At 44.5% G+C, this 14,266-nt stretch overlaps 1 protein-coding gene across 3 annotated transcripts in view; it reads right to left on the bottom strand.

The window, feature by feature from the left end:
- The window catches only part of SLC36A4 (solute carrier family 36 member 4), an 820,425-nt gene that overhangs the window by 237,519 nt on the left and 568,640 nt on the right, over window positions 1–14,266 (bottom strand). The window lies entirely within an intron of this gene.

Here is a 14,266-nt window from a genome sequence, read left to right as displayed (position 1 = left end):
GTCGATTCTGATATCGAGGACAGCTTCTACACCAAAATGCTTTCTGACACTGAATCTTCTGTCCCTCCTGCTGTGACACCGCAGACAGCGGACAATATTATCTGAGCTTATACTACTGCTACGAGCAAAACTTTCAGTCCATAAACAGGCACGCAAGGCTGTTATATGGGATGACTGGGGGGCCAAACTGCGCTACAAATTGACCCTGCCTCCATATGGTCTAGTTGACTAGTCTCTTGTGTGTACTACTGTGCTGTGCTGCTCCCACCCTCCCTAGTAGCGCGGCAAGCTTTGAATCCATGCCTAGATTGTTAGGTCCTGCGTTAGGTGCTGTGGTGCGTACCCATCTGCTAACCAAGTAAGTAATGCGTGATGCATCGGGGGCTTCCGCCCTAAAGCTTGCTGGCCAATACTCACCCCCTCCACCTCTTGGTTTGTGGGTACTTCCTTCTCACATTAGTTACGCCAGACAGGCAAGTTAGGCAGTTTGGGCAGAGATTGGTTGTCCCTCTGCTCTGATAGTATTCTACAGCATTATCTTCTTGGCACCAGTTATTTTCAAACTGCGTATGTTTGTTTTTGATTGGAACCCGGGTCCCTCCTGCTTAACCCCCCCCCCAGCCAGTTAAACCTCCACGGAAATGAGGTTTTAGGGAACCACTAACCTGCTGACAACTATGAATCCTACCAACATCCTTACATGGAATGTGCGTGGCAAACAAACACCAGTACACAGATATTCCCTATACTCATACCTTAGGGGACACTCAATCTACATAGTGATTTTACAGGAAACGCACATGCGTAGCTGGAAATTGCCAGGTTGCGGCGGCACTGGCGAGGACAGCTCTTTGCGACAAAGTTCCATCGATGCTTCGAATGTGGACCAGGCCTCTTTCCTTCATAAGCTATCTGGCCCTCTTTCTTGATGGAGCGATCTTCCTTGGCTGCTGGGAGGTGATTTCAACAGCGTATTAGATCCCCACCTAGACCGTTCCTTCCCCCCACTGCCTACTGCGGCTGCCGCGTGTGCGCTGCAGGAATGGTTCCAGCATTGGCAGCTGCTGGACCCATGGCGCCAGCGCAATGCTGAAACTAGGATCTACTCGTTTTTTTCAATTCCACATCAATTACATGTACATCTTGACAGAATACTTTGCACAGCCAATCTGAACTCCATGGTCCTGTGGACTGATTACTTAGGTCACACTCATTTTGATCATAATCCCCAGCTCCTACAGCTGGGTTTGCGATACATCCCCTCCCGTCATTCCCACATGGCAATTACGTCCCGAACTCCTGGAAGATGCAGTGGTTAAGACATCATTAGATGCAGCGATCCCAGAGTACTTTGAACACAAAGCTGGCTCTGAATCCTCAGGTTTTATTGAGTAGGGAGGCACTTAAGATCTTTATAAGAGGACTTTGCTTAGGTACACAATGGAACATGCATAAATCCATTGAGCGCGACCTAACCTGAGTGGAGAAATCCCTGCTACAACATGAGTAAAGTGCCATACATTACCTCATAGATACTCGTGGGCTGGCACCCCCCTGAGCGGAACATGCGTCACTAATAGATAGGTTGCGCTGCCTTAAGTACGCGGCTCACTCAGCCCACACACATGCCACAGCTGATCGGTCAGGCAGGCTGTTGGCCTGGCTGATCTGCCAGGAACAAGACCATGCCCCTATCATAGAACTATGCTCTGCGACAGGTGATATGCTCTATACCCCAGGTGAGATACACACCAAGTTCACTAAGCATTACACTGTGCTATATCGCTCCTCAGCAAAAGTGAGGCCAATAGACTATGACGAGTTCTTCTCCCTGACCTCTCTGCCCTGTCTGACAGTACTACCTGGCCTCCTAGCTCCATTGGGTGACGCGGTGGCTTTCTGGCCACCAACTGTCCAAAACCATGACAAAAACACCATCTTGGGTAATGCCCGAGATACTACATCTCTTCCAACCCCTTGCAAAGCCTTGGACACTGGAGGCACTCCTGGTGGGTGTGGCTCACTGCTATTACTGCAGAAGTTTGTGCCTCACGCACACAACGCTTCCCTATGTGCCTGCCTTGGCACTGCTGGGCACAACACTAAATTCACGGCTCACGAGTGGTGCCAAGCTGGAGCCCTGTCATGCGGCTGAGCTGCATATACTGGGGGATTTATACAGCGAGGGCGCTCTAATCCCATTTGCTACGCTAGCGGCAGAAACAGACCTGCCCTCAGGGCAGTTCCTGTTATATAATTCCTTGATAGGGGCACTATCAGGACCCTAGGGAGACATAACAACTGAGCCGCCAATACACTTATTGCTACAGTAAATGCAGGTCATCGGGCAGGGCAGACATTTGATACGATGGTTCATGAACGCACTCCGAACACACACAGTTCACACCCGTGCTGCGCTGCGTACCAGCTGGGAAGGCGATTTGGCCAGGCCCTGTCGTGACAAGGAGTGGGATGTAGCATTGTCAAGACACACTAACATTCTGCGCAATTCTAGGTTTTGCCTAATCCAGTTTTATGTCTTTCACAGGGCCTATCTCACGCCGGCTAAACTCAATAAATATTTCCACCGAGTGGACGCTGCCTGTCCCTGCTGTACACTGGTGGGGGGCAGACTTACTCCATATGTTATGGTCCTGTCCCTCTTTAAACACTTACTGCGCTGCATTACGATGCGATTATCGGAGTGCCTGGCGTGACCACTGCTATTCACCTGGGAAGTCTGTATTCTGGGCCTTTTCCTCAGAGCTAAGAAACATAAAGCCTCAACAAGATTCCTAGATTTTGGTCTCTTGACAGCCAAACACCCAAAGCCACAGAGTCTCCAACCGCAATAGCGTGGGAGAAATCTTTCATGGTGTGGGCAGAAGCTGAGGGAGTGGCGCTGTGGAGGGAGGACAATTTGGGGCTACGTAAATATCTCCTGGCTGTTGGCTGGGATGTGATGCTGGATAAGCTGCGGGAGATTGCTGTGGTTAATGACGTACTGTTGACTGGATGAGCTGCCGGCGCACAGGAACTAGCTGCTGTGCCTCTAGCGACGCACGTACTTCGTTTGCCTCGCCCCTTGGGAGGAATGAGACCGGAGTCGATTGAATGCGGGACAACCCTTGTGGTCACGCATTGTGAGACTTAGATGGGCGGAATAGACAGAACCATGGGGCCAGGGTGCAGGGGGGTGCTTGAAAAGGACTCCAAGTTGTTACTTATTCTTGTGGTTGTATTGTGTGTTTTACATGCTATTAATGCTGAATCGTCACCTTGTTATGATGCTATGCGAAAGAGCTGTTCATTGAGAGGGTTTTTCAGGACAATTTGAAAACTCGATGCGGCGAGTGCCCGGGATAGGAAACTGTGTACTACAACCTAGGCCTGACCCTCTATCCTCTTATACCAAATGTAGCATATGGACACCAACTGCAGATATGGTAACTACTAGTTAAAGCACATGATATCTACAAATTTTGCTGGGAGTACTGTCTCTAGCTTCCCCTACTGCGATGTATGTCTGTACAATGTGCATGTTTTATACACCTGTAATGCAATTATGAATACAAAAATAACACTAAAAAGACTCAAGCAAAAAAAGAAACTCGTTTCAGTCACACTCAAACAATCAAATGAATTTAAAGTCACTGTTCCACACATCAGCTAGTGGAAGGGATGGGAAATTGAAATAAATGGCAGAACTTCAATTAGTAAAAGATCAGTTAAATATCTAAATAAGAACGACATATGAGAGCACTGAAAACAAACTAGAAAAGCAATCAAGCAGGAGGTACAGGAGCTCTAAAACCAAACTAAATCGGTTTACAACTCTAGTCCTCATTTAAAATGCTTCATGAAATATGTGAGTGCGGTTAAAAAAGCCCTTCACAGATGACAGTATCAGAAAGAACAGTTTCAAACGGAGGCAACCTGGCATGCTGTGAAACAGCAGCACTCAAATAAACAAAGTACGGTCCAAAACAAAATGTACATCATGAGCAGCAGACAGGAACTGATAAAAGTTGGAATGTGCCCTGTGCTCACATTACAATGAGAGAAACAAAGAGCTGGTAAAAAGCACCTTGCCATGGCATCAAGATCTAAAAACTGAATAAAAAGGTCTACACAAAAGTAATAAAGTTAAAACCAGCAGTGGCATTGAAGGAAACTAATTTGTGCGTAGATATGCGACTTGTAAAGGGTCGAATGCTGTCATAGTAAAGAGAGCCAGTGGTTGAAGTGGGCTGAACAACTGTCCCATGAAGTATGCTGTAGTGGGTGGAATAAAAACCTGCATGATGACAACAGACTAATGGATAAGAGATGTGGCTGAAATCCCCTGTAACTATATACCTCAAGCATAGAATTTTAGTAAAATTAAAAGGTCTTGGCTAACACCAGATCAAAAATACATAATATTTTAGTGAAGTCAACACTCCTAAAATAAATTTTTCATTGGCATCGATTTCCAGGATCAAAGTAAACATGAACACTGTGAAATAAATAGTCATGTTTACAAAATTAGAAATATACTATGGGGGTTATTACAACTTTGGAGGAGGTGTTAATCCGTCCCAAATGTGACGGATATACCACCAGACGTATTACAAGTTCCATAGGATATAATGGACTCGTAATACGGCTGGTGGTATATCCGTCACTTTACCGTCACTTTTGGGACGGATTAGCACCTCCTCCAAAGTTGTAATAACCCCCCATATTCGGTTAAAAACTGACCATCATTTTTCTATGTACCACAAATGATGTTATTCTAATTTCCAACAGCATGGAGTAATAACAACCCTTATCTGACCTGTCTTCCTCAGGGATACTGCAGAGCTGACAACGGTCCCCAAGTAACACAGACATCAGTGGCCTCAGTCTGCTTTTCTATTACTCGGTTCTCCAAGGAAAATTGTTCATATAAATTATGAAGTATTTAAGTTTAATGATGATCAGAACTATGAACAAGAAAAATACCTGACGTATAAACTACCGCACAGCAGACGTGTCATAGCATAACCTTAAAACATGTCATCCCTCTATAAAATGGAAATGCGATCAAGGAGAATTGTATCTGAACGTAATCACACTGGGGAGTTATATGAGGACCAAAGAAAAACAGGCCCTGTAAGTACTTTAAGCTAGACTTCTGGTGCTGGGAGGAACTTTAGTTCTCCCTGCAGGCTAAGTGCTTGCTCGAGTTGTCATTAGTCTGATACTGGCGCGAGGTTATGGGACTTTCAGGGGAATGTGAATTTTACTTGGGCTCCCTTGGGCCTATTCCTTCCCTCTGCGATCCTGGTCATGACTGCATGCAAAGCAGCGTGCATTTAATGCTTCAATGATTTTACCTCAGCGTTTCCTATTTACTTGCCCAGCAAGTCCAAAGAGTCACCAGAAAAGGTAAAGTAGAAAATATCTCCCACATATGTAAAAGTAAACAGAGCAGGATATTAATAGGAAAAGTAACCATATATCTGTCAGAAAATTAGTCCATGCACAAACTGTTCATTCGTTATTTACATTTTATTAATATGTAAATCAGAAGCTTACTATTCATGTAAATTCTTTAATCCAGGCAGCGGCAGCAATCCATATTTGTGCAATGTGGGGAAGGATAAATTTCACAGAGGGAGTTTTATGGCAAGACATGAGGGCGTGCATAACAGCCTGTTAATATGTACTGATGAAAAAAGCAGCATTTTTGACACTATTTGCTTTAATACAGTTCTGTGTGTACTTGAATTAAATGTACATGTACATACGCACTAATGCACATCAAAGATGAGATGAGAGAGAGGAAGGGGTAAAGGCGAGAGGAAGAAGGAGAAAGAGGAAGGAGGAGAAAGGAGAAGAGAGCTAGGAAGAAAGTAAAGGAGAGGGAAAGAGTTAAAAGAGAGGAAGGTGGAGAAAGAGAAAGACAGGAGGAGAGAGAGGTGGGAAGGAGGTGAAAGAGAGAAGGAGGAAGGGAAGAGGGAAAGGAGAAGAGAGAGAAAGGAAAGAGGTAGAAGAGGGGAAGGAGGGAAAGAGGAAGATGGAGAAAGAGACACGAGGAGGTAGAGATAAGAAAGAGGTAAAAGAGAGGAATGAGGTACAAAAGAGAGAGGGATGCAAAAGAGTGAGAGGGAGAGTGAAAGACAGAAAGGAGGTGAAAGAAAGAAAGAAAGAAAGAAAGAAAGAAAGAAAGAAAGAAAGAAAGAAAGAAAGAAAGAAAGAAAGAAAGAAAGAAAGGGAAAGCGAGGCAGAGGGTAAAAGAGAGAGAGAGGAAATAAGAAAAAGAGAGGAGAGCTAGGAACGAGGTAAAGCAGAGAGGAAGGAGGAGAAAGGGAGAAGGGAGGCGAGAGAAAACGAAGGACATAGGGATAGGAAGGAGGTGAAAGAGAGGAAGGATGAGAGAAAGATAAAGAGGCAAAAGAGAGTGGAAGGAGGAGAAAGGGATGGGTGGAGTGAGAGATAGGAAGGAAGAGAGAGAAGAAAAAAGAAAGAAGGAGCAGCTAGAGAGAACAAGGGGGTAAATGAGAGGAAGAAGAAAATGAGATGAAGGGGTAAAAGAAAGGAAGGAGGAGAGAAAGACGAAAAAGGAGAGAAAGGAAGGACGTAAAAGAGGGAGGGAATAGAGAAAGGATTAAAAAGAGGGAGAGGCGAAGGAGGAGAGGGAGACGAAGGAGGAGAGAGAGTTAGGAAAGAGGTCAAATAGATAGGAAGGGGAGAGGAAGAAGAAGAAAGAGGGGCAGTGTGAGAGTTGAAAACTATTGGGAGAGAACGGGCGCAGCGGACCCTGGTGTAGTCAGCGATTGGCAGGGTGTGAGGAGAGGTCCTAATCATGATGTGGGAACCGAACTAAGCTAAGTCTCTCCCTAAACAGGGAAGGCAATTAATCCGTTTGGCTAAAGGCACCTGCTGCACAGTGACCTCCAGAAGGCGAAAGAAGTAAAATTCTCCTATTACGGAAATCCTAGGCGGTAGCACTCAGAGGAGACACCACCAAACATCACCTTTTAGAACATTGCAAGTTCTTCCTCCACACATTAACGATTAAATGTACTGTTTCGTAGGACTCTAAGCATCCAAACTACAACATAAAAACACAAACACCCCCAACAGCCAACAAACAGACATTTTCCTTGACACTAAACTGCACACCACATGCTATCATCCATAGCTGCTACCTGCTTCACCTGCCCTGCCCTGGCGTCACTTACCACCACCAAGGACAACCACAAGCCCCAAACCCACCTTAACGTTTTCCACATGGATCTACCCACTGCCATTCACCACTTCACACATACCTTGGTTTCCTGAGAAGCCTAGTCTCAAACCCCAGAAATCACATCCCTCCTGGCTTTGCCTGTCATGACAATTCGTATGTTTACAGTGGCTCTGCCGCACTTTGGTCCCCACCACATTCAAATTTACACTACTAGTTTAACAACCTACCCATGTTGAACAAATCTTTTTCCCAGCAGCCCTTCCGGTCATCGAAAAAAAGGAACCCGGCCAGATAGAATAGGCAGCATTGTATGGTACACCCACTTTCCACCCTCCTTTACAGAACAACACACTCCTCCTGAACAAGGGTACATTCTCCGAAAAGATCCGCCTGACCCTCTCAACAAACCTGTATACTATTCATGGTGTATGGTCCTATTGCTTGATTACACTACAGGCCTGAAACTGCACCAAGTCTGGAAAATTGTATTTTAATATATTTAGATGTTTAAAGTGCTTTTATTCATATAGCTCTACTGCAGGCAGGAGTATTATAGAATAACAACACTGAAAGTCAGGAGGCAAAACCTGTAAGAGTTAAGGAGCGAGACATGTAACACGTGAGGAGAAACTGTAAAAAACTTTGATTAAAATTGTAACTCACTATCACATTCCTAAAATTACATTGTTAGAATGTTCCAAGTTATGGTAGAGATTAGTAAAGTGTGGCGTTAAATCCACATAAAATGACATTTTATCAAGTTATCCACAGACTAGGGATACCGAAAAAAAGTTAAACCAAGGGTCTGCCATCAGTGGAAATTACACAGAGAATTCCCCAAACAAACGTCCTACAATGATTTGAGGCGCACAAACTTGGCAAGAACTCCCTCTGAAACACAAAATAATTCAGTACGAACTACTCAGGAGTATACGAAGCATATGCCATTATGTATTTGCAATATCTCTGCTCCCAAACCTTTCCACTTATATCAACTGTTTAAAATGTTTTAGATTTGACATCAAACGTTCCGCTTATAGAATTTACTTTCTCAAAACATGTGATACTTGTCGTCCCACTGCCACTATGAACCATGACATTAGGAAATCTGTATTATGCCTACGGTACCTTAGAGTGGCAATGTCACCAAAATCTGAGGGTCTCAATACAGCCATATTTCTTTTTAATACCTTGCAGAAAATGTCCCTTGTATTGTGGTTTAGGTGAGCCAGAATCTGCTGGAGTGCCCACCTCACTCTATCCTTAAGTCACAATAAAGAGCAGAAACCATCTTACTCTTCAAGTCTATCCTCCTCGAATCTTGATACTTGCAAAATTACAGCTTTAGCCATATTCAAAGGTTCACTAATGTGTGTCACAATCAAACAGTATGCACCTAATACCTTGGAAACACCACTGCAACACATTTTGGAAAATGCCCTCCCTGTTCACACTTCCTACACTCACTTTTCCAACCTGGGCAGTCATCATCATTGGATATTTCACCACAATTTCCACGCCTGTAGTGGCACACCTCTTTAAATCACAGCAAATACTTCTAGTTCTCCTGCTTCTCTTCTTTAAGTGTCTCTTATTCTCAATCTTCTTCTCTTCTTTGCTTTCACTAATGTTTACTACATTCACATGGTCTTCACGTTGACATGTCTCTTTTCATTCACCATTTATACGTTCCATTTGTAACTCAACAGCATGAGTAATGGCTTCTTGCATTTGGATCACATGTCAAACACAAAATCTCCCGATTTTCCAAAGTGTAAGATTTCAGTATCAGTTGGCCTTGGATACACTCATCCAATTATCGAGTAATTCTACAAACAGCAATCAACCCTCTTAATTCTACAAAATACTCTTCAGTATTTTCACTACTGTTCCGCTTTCTGAAGAGAAATGTAGATATGTTCAAAACTGCATCATTAGTTTATTTTAAAACTACTCAACGTTTTCATAGTCTCACTATCCCCACTAGTGAGACTCCACACAGTATTACCCCACGTTCTGGTAACATTTCACCGTCAGACATTGACAAATACCCCCATTGTGCCAAACTGGTTTATCAGGGCATACCAGAAATGGAGGTGGCAGGCCTCATGTCAATCAATAACAGCCAGTTTGTCCCCCTAGTTTTAACCAACAATCTTGTAGAATGAAGTGAGGGCTCCTCTGGCACCTACACCGCATGTTTGTGGCGCACATGCAGAGACGCTGCTAGTGTGGCTGGGTTAGCATATACATATTTGTGCAGACATCATGCCGCCTAACCACCAAGGAGAGTAGTGTTGGTCCGCAAGTGTGTGGTTGCAGGGTTCAGCTGGATCAACCCTTCAGGGCCCTCCATAAAGTTTGGCCGCACCTAGACAGAGTTGCAGGTGGGCCACCATTCCACGTTGTGCGCTAAATGACTGAAACAATACCAGCACTGCATATATATATATATATATATATATATATATATATATATATATATATATACACACACACACAGTATAATTTTTTTTTTATAAGGGGAGACAGAACATTGGTCTGCACAAAATGTGACCGTTCTTCCAGACCGCAATACAGCGTTCAATGTTGGTCCAGGTGTGGTTAGAAAGAATAATTCTCTTGACCTACTAATTGGCTTGGTGAAGCTTTATGAGCCTTTGTGATGCTGGCCAAGACATTATTTATTTTCTCCAAGGAACTTCACTTGTCTGCAGTGGCTGAAAATCAGGGCCATCGGTACCCATCGTAATCCGCCCATAGGGGAGTACTTAGAATTGCTCAATATATATATTCCAGCCACAGCTTTCAAACGACCTAAAATATTCCATGTACAGATCCACAAATCCTTTGTGATTTTCAACATACTTATTGTCTATGTTCACAGTGGTACAAATTATGTCACTGCATAGTTATTACATGTTGCCCCTGTACTTCAATGCATTTCGGAGGATCCGATTTCATCATGGGGCGATAACCAACACACAAACTAGTGGTCTTGCCCTGTGATTTCACAGAAGATGGTAGTTACCAATGCCTTTGAGTCGTGACAGAGACTTACGAAAAGTAAAGACTGCTGATCTGCCGGGCACGCTCACTCCTCTTGAAGTGTGAATCGTGGTGGGCCACCCCACACCGTATTGGGTGCCACTGTCACCCCCAGTGCTAAAGGGTTCCTCTTCTGACTCTGACCGTAATCGGTCTTGAGCCACAGGCTGAGGAGGCTTCTTCCAGCCGGCAAGCTAAGATTGACCAACCCTATAACACTATAAAAGAGTGCTATATAGCACCTGGTGTGCACTGAAAGGACAACCTATATGTATCCATACAGCTGAAGCAGCTACACGTTCACCACAAGTGAATACAAGTTGTTAATGGCCCAGTTAACACATACATGTTGGTAAATGCATGCCACCAGAGTGAAGTAAGTGGGATCTATGTAGTGATTCAGGGCCTGATTTAGATATTGGCGGATGGGTTACTCCATCACAACGGTCTGCGGAAATCTAAATCCTATTATATTCTCTGGGATTTCGATTTTTGGCGAAGGGATACCTGTCACCGTTGTGACCAGTAACCAGCCAGCCAATTACTAAGTCAGGCCTCAATCACGAAAATGTACGTACTTGGCCTGACTTATTTACACATTGTTCTCCGATATTTTATTGGCCTGGCCCTGTCCCTAAATGCGTGTGCTCTCAAGGTACAGCTCACTCAGCCAGTACTAGGCCTAACAGAAGCCTTTTTTAGAAATATTATATGAGCAAAGAAATATGAATTGCTTTACTCCAAATGCGAGGACATTTCACGAACCAATATAGTCATGAAATGATTTCGTTTGTTACTTTATACATCCCAAACAAGCCCGGACCTCTCAGCAGCTATGCAGCCGAGAGCAGGCTGCTCCCTGCCATCCGCATCTGGCAAGCGCTATGCTAATAGCGCATTATGTTTCTGCTACCACTGACAACGGCCGGCCTGATTCACTCTGACGGGCATTTGTCCTTTGTTTTTGTTGTTTGGCAGATAACCCAGCACAGTGACAGGCTTGTTCTCTCGGGAGAATAAGGATGCGAGGCATTGTGTCATCTACGATAGACATAAAAATCATTTAAATAAGGACGTTGCTAGTGTATTCCGTTGCCCTGTGCCTACCGGAAGTACTAAGAAGCCATGCCCACGGAATTGAAGTGACCCTTAGATAACGAGTATTTAGGGGCTTAACAGGCTCCTGGGGCACGGAGTGTGTGTGTGTGTGTTTGGGGGGGGGGGGGGGAGGGGGCGGGGGGGGGGGTTGGGGAGGGCTTCAATGGGCATCAAAGCTTTCAGGGGGGGGGGCACATTTAAGCGGAGGTCAATTATAATTGTGAAAAATTAGAGACTTAGGAACGGCTTATCACATTCTGTTTATGTTCTTGTTATATATTCAGGGTCACTGGAATTATGCGGCATGGAAGGATCACATTAGGTGGCAGGGTTTACTACATTATCCTGCAGGAAAAGACAAATTATGTGAACTAAGGTGGCACATTCTGCGATGGTATCACTTCATAATCTTGTCATTTTGTTCACGTTAACACTGAGCAAATGTTTCGCCTCATTAGTACCCGTTTAACATTTAAAATCAGCAATAAGAACCTGAAAGCTGACCAGTCAACCTTTGCATAGGACTTTCCATTGCTCAGCAGCACAGGTCACTGCAATTTTAGTAACTTTTGATCCGTTTGAGCTAGAACCAAATGTTTTTTATTGAAATCTAGGGATTCTGCAGCAGATGATGAATTATGTGGCAAATGTGCTCATCTCTAATTATGCAGAACACAACGCAGCAGTAGAATCGCATAATTGAAATGGCCCTGAGTATATTGGCCCCTTAATACACCATGTTTTTGTCAGAGGACAAACAGTCAAGGGAAAAGATGGAGGCCTGGTTTTAAGTCGTGTCAGGAGCGTAGTGAACTCCCGCTTTAGCAGCTACAGCGCGGACAGGGTTTTTCATGGCCTCTTCCTTCTGGAACTGGCACTACTCATTAACAATGCAATACAACATCAATAGCAGAGAAAGCAGGACCAACGGAAAGTGACAACTGGGTAAATAGGACAGGCGAAAAAAGAAGGAAGATAGGAAGGAAGGGCGACAAGAAGGAAACATGGATGAATGGATGGGTGAATTTGTGGGTGAAAGGATGAGTGAATGAGCTGGATGGAAGAGTGAACGGATGACCAGTTTAAAGGGATGGTGGACTAATGAGTGAGTGAATGGCTAGGTAGATGGACAGCTGAAAGAACGGCAGAGTAAAGGGATGGATGGTAGAACTAAGGGATGGTAAATGGGTAGACAGATGTGAAAAGATGACAGAATAAAGGGAGGGATGAGTGGGTGAAAAGATGAGTGAATAGATGGTAGAGTGGATTGATGGATGGCACAGTGGATGGATGGATGATGGATGGCAGGAAGGAAGAATGGCAGAGTGGATGAATGCATAGATGAATGGCATGATAGATGGATGGCAGAGTGGATGTGTGGATAGATGGCAGAGCGGATGTTTGTATGTTGATGAATGGATGGATGGCAGTGTGGATTGATGTATGCCACAGTGGGCTTGACAAGCAGATGCCAAGAGCGGAAAGCCGAGTGAATGGATAGATGGCAGAAAGAATGGATGGATGGCAGAGTGGATTACGTGATGGCAAAATAGATGAATAGATGGATGGCACAGTGGGTGTACTGAAGGATGAATGGATGGTAGATAGGATGGGTGGGTGGATGGATGGCATAGTCGGTGGACAGATGGAAGGGTGGATGAATGGATGAAAGTGTGGCAGAGTGGATTGATAGCAGAGTAGGTGGGGGAAGGATGACACAGTGAATAGATGAATGCATGATGAAAGGATGGAGGTCAGAGTGGATTGATGGATTAATGGATGGCAGTACTGATGGTTGGGAGGATGGGAGAGTTGATGGATTGGTGGATAAATAGCAGAAGGGATGGATGGATGGATGGCAGAATGGATTGGTGGATTGATGGCAGAATAGATGAATGGCAGAGTGGATGGATAGCAGAGTTGATGGATTGATGGGTGAATGGTAGAAAGGATGAATGGATGGCAGGGTGGATTGATGGGTGGATGGTAGAGGCGATAGATTGATGGGTGAATGGCAGAGGGAATAGATAGATGAATGGCAGAGGGGATGGATGGATGGCAGAGTGGAAGGATGGGTTGATGGCAGAGTGGATGGATGAATGGAAGAATATATGTCTTATGGTAGGGATGGGATGGCAGAGTGTCTAGATGGCACAGTGGGTAGGTGAGTGGATGGATGGCAAAGTGGATGGAGTGATGGATAGCAGAGTGGATGGATTTACGGGTGACAGAGTGGATGGAAGGTTGAGTGGATGGATGGCGGAATGCATAGATGGAGTGATGGATAGATGATGGATGACAATGTAAAGTAAATAGTGGATATCAGCAGGTGGATGGAAAGGTGAAAGAAAGAATGGATAGATGCACAGATGGAAGAGAAGAAAGCTGTTCTTCAAAGACAGGGTGACGAGACATCACAGATTTGCCCAGACAGTCCAAGTTTTCCGATGACTGTCCCAGTGTCCTGGCACTTGTTTCAAAAATAGACAAATGTCCTGGTTTTGGGAGAGGGTCGGTGAGCAGGCACATTTATCACTGTGCTCTGAAGGCTCACGTTTACACTGGCCCTGACATGGCACCACAGATAGAGCTTTGTTTAAAAGACTCTCCTGCTGTACTGCCTGACTTAATTCCAGCAGAACAGCAGGATTTAATGGGGGAGGGGGAGAAATCAACCCCTGCAGATCCCATCACTCAAAGCCAGAATAACGAAGGTCCCATTGCAACACAATGCAGCACAGTCAAGCAAGTCTTTAATTGTCATGCTACAGAGGGGTGTGTTCTGTAGCATGAACGCATGAACATTAAAGACTTCCTTGGCCATGCTGTGGTGTGTTCCATCCATATGGCTGTCCTGATTATATATATATATATATCGAAATAGCCTTTGACATAGGAATA

This window comes from Pleurodeles waltl, chromosome 8, assembly GCF_031143425.1.
Source record: "Pleurodeles waltl isolate 20211129_DDA chromosome 8, aPleWal1.hap1.20221129, whole genome shotgun sequence".
NCBI classification, from domain to species: domain Eukaryota; kingdom Metazoa; phylum Chordata; class Amphibia; order Caudata; family Salamandridae; genus Pleurodeles; species Pleurodeles waltl.
Note: the sequence above shows the minus strand (reverse complement) of the source record. Positions and strands in the feature narration are given on the sequence as shown.